The sequence below is a fragment of the Lepidochelys kempii genome, chromosome 13 (genome assembly GCF_965140265.1).
Source record: "Lepidochelys kempii isolate rLepKem1 chromosome 13, rLepKem1.hap2, whole genome shotgun sequence".
In the NCBI taxonomy this organism is placed as follows: domain Eukaryota; kingdom Metazoa; phylum Chordata; order Testudines; family Cheloniidae; genus Lepidochelys; species Lepidochelys kempii.
Genome location: NC_133268.1, coordinates 20,124,178 through 20,127,649, shown reverse-complemented (window position 1 = coordinate 20,127,649; position 3,472 = coordinate 20,124,178).

The window sequence follows — 3,472 nt, the reverse complement described above, 5'->3', positions numbered from 1 at the left end:
AGAACGTTCTCACCCACATCTGAGGCTGTGCAGCAAGAGGGAATTTCACCTCAGCACAAAGTCTGTGCACCACTTAAATCCCAGTTAAGCCCTCAAGTCCCAGTTGAGTCCTTTGAGGGCTTGTGCTGGCCTTCTGCACAGGGGTGACTTTCACCCCAAATGTGCCTTTTCCTCGTCGACTTCTTATGCTCAAAGGGTCCACAGGGTTGTTGGCATCAATAGAAAGTATCACGAAATGCCCAGGATTCCGGTGGCCCTTACCAGCTTGAATCCACTGCCCCTTCCCTAGCTAAAAAGATCAAATGAAGGCAAGATGAGTCCTTTGCGGCACTCCAGAGTCCCTGATTTCAGACTGCAAACTCCTTGGGGCAACAATTTGCAGTGAAATCCTGCCCCATGGAAGTTGATGGCAAAACTTCCATTGACTTCAACAGGGCCAGGATTTCACCCCTGACATTTTCACTTCCCCGCAAAGCCCTGTGGGCACTGATGACTCTCCATAAATAAATAATAAGGGACCTGCCCTTCTCCACAAGAATCACTGCCTCATCTGTCAGCTGGAGTGTTAGAAAGGGAGTTGGGGGGTGGGGCTCATTCTGGGCAGGGCTTGAAGTTCTGCTTTATGCTGGAGGACTCTTGTCATTGACGGTTATCTTTGCTGGACGGTGGTTTTTAAGTAAATGCACCAGAGGCTACTGATGGGCAGTGCATATTTTACAGCTAAATACAAGAAAGAAATAAAACAACTCAATCTGGAGTATTCCCTCAAAGGGTCATAAAGCAGGGGCTTCAGGGCAAACTTCCTCTCCAATAAAATGGCTGTCTAAAAAATATTTGGAGGAAAAAGAAAATCCAACTTGACTATCATGTGAAAAGGAGATGCTGAGAAAACTGAATTTAAAATACATTCCTGATCCCACTCTCAGGGCTGGGGTATCTGCCACCATAATTAATTATACGGCCACATATTTATTCTGGGATGCTCTGTTCAGATGAATTCACATACATTTACTCCCAAGTTTCCAGGCTGCTGAGCCATCCCTAATTATCATAAAAAATAAATAACTTTTGCTTCATATCACAGCAGAGAGGAATTTCCCTTTGTCTTTTGAGGCCTCCCTTGAAGACTCCCTCCCCCCAGCTGCCTCCTTCCCACGTAAACAAGCGGGTTGAAACACACAGAGACACTGACACATCACACACGGAAATACACAGATCCCCCAACAGGAACGAGCTCATTCTGCTACACAGAACCCGTACACTAATGACTAACCCAGCAGAGTGAAATGTGCAAAACCCAGGCAGGCTCTCACCAAAACTACAATCCAGGACCTGTGGGACATGAAGCCCACTTCAAACACAAAAAGGAGAGATGGCACAAAAAACGTGACCCAGAAGACATTGACAGAGATTGACTTTCTGCACAAACTACTTAGACTGTAAGCTCTGTAGAGCAGGGACCATCTTTTCATTGCACGCCTGTACAGCACCTAGCGGCATGGGGCCCTTGTTTGTGTCTGAAACACAAGGGAGCAGGAGGCAGAGGTTTCCTCAAAAAACCAGGAAGATACAAATACATTTTTTATCAAAAAGCAATAAGAGAAAACTGTGTCTAACCTGGAAGAAAGGTGAGAGAGGGCAGTGACCTGCCACCAGATTTGGAACAAAGAGGACATGGGATAAAATCCCATAGTATGAAGTCTCATTCTGGGCTGGTTGTGTAGAGATCACCTGTACAGACTCTCATAAATACCGACACAGCCACGTTGCATTCAAATGTAACCCCCAGCCCACACCCGATGGAGTGCTAAGATTTTTCCTTTCCCATCACTCTACCCTGGTAACTGACCTCTGATATAGTGTGTGGGTTTGTAACAGTTTCTGGGCCCTCCTGATTCATAGAGATTGCTCTGGGTGGCAAAGGCAGCCCAGTGAGCTGAAAGGGGATGACTGCTATGCCTGGGGCTTTTCTGGATTCATTCATCCTACAACAATCTCTTCTTAAAGAGACAATGTCCTCCTAAGCCTCCCCGCCTAGGTCATTCCAAGTCAGTGAAGATGCCTACCAAACGTCCTGTCCTGAGAGCATCTCAAACGTGAGGCATAACCTGGTTTCCCAGACATGCACAATGCTGCCTCATGGTTCTGCAAGATTCTAAATGCATTTTGAAGATTGCCCGCTGTCTTAACTCTCCTGAGATCACCTTTCCACCAGACACAGAGTTTAGCAATACATGGACAAGAACTGCTGCCAGGGTCACATCCTTGTGCTGGGTGTGCCAGTGAACGATGGTGACCATGTGCCTAGAGCCTGAACACTCTGGGATAGATGCATCCCTGGCATAACTGCACTCATGTCAAGATAGTTTCACCCAGGATAAATTTGCTCACACTAGCAAAAGTGGGTGCAGAATTCCTCCTCCACCAGCACTAGCCTAGCCCCTGGGTGATGCTATCTCATCCTGCTCAGAGCAGCCAGTCTATGGCAGCACTCCCAGTGCTGGGAGCTCAGGAGAGCTGCACTGGTGGTAGGAGGTTTTCACAAGCTAGACAAGCTGTAGTGTAGATGGCGGGTCAGATGACAGTATTAAAATGCCGGGCCATGCTCCATCTCTCACTGCTAGTACCACCTGCAGCTGTGCCAAGGGGGAATTATCTGTCCTAACCTTGCCAGAGCAGGCAAAAGTTTTATATCCTCACTGGGAATACTTAATCCAGACCTTTAATATTCATTGAATGTGGGGGTGGTGGGGGAGGGGCTGTCATTTCCCCTAAAGCCCCTTGCAGGTTTGTTCACACATCACACCTGGTTATGCTGCCAGTGCCCCGGGGAAGAACATGATGCATGTTTAGTTTTTCCAATGACTATTCCACTACATGCGTGTCTTATCCCTGTAGGGCCTGATCCAAAGCCCACTGGCACCAACGGCCATTGACTTTGGTGAGCTGTGGATCAGCCCCAAAGTCCCTCTGCCCCTCTCTCCTCCTCCTTTTGGTCGGTCGTCCCAGCAGATGCCCTGTCTGTTCCAGCCTGGGGAGCTCGCTCCTGGGGCTGACTTTTATGTCTGACACTTATTGGGGGCCGTTTGGAGACCGCAGCTTGGGGAATCTCTTTCTCTCTCGGATGCACAATCAGAAACAAATGCAGCAGCTATTGACTGCGGGGGTTATTATGCCAGAGACCCCTTACGGGGCACTTTCCCGTTCGGACACCACCTGTCCGAATTAATTGCCCCCCTCCCCCCGGGGGGTCCAGGCTGCCGCCCGGGCACAGCACAACTGTAATGCAGCAGGGGGCCTGGGCACCGGCTCCCGAGCAGCCTGGGTTCCTCTCGGGGATTTGCTGCTGAGCTCACAAGGGGAGATCCGCGCTCGGCCGAGAGGAGCAGATGGCAGCTCGGAGTGCGTCAAATGCCCCCTGATCCCTAAGGAGTTTTTTTTCTTGCAGTGGATACAAGGGGAACTTCCAGAC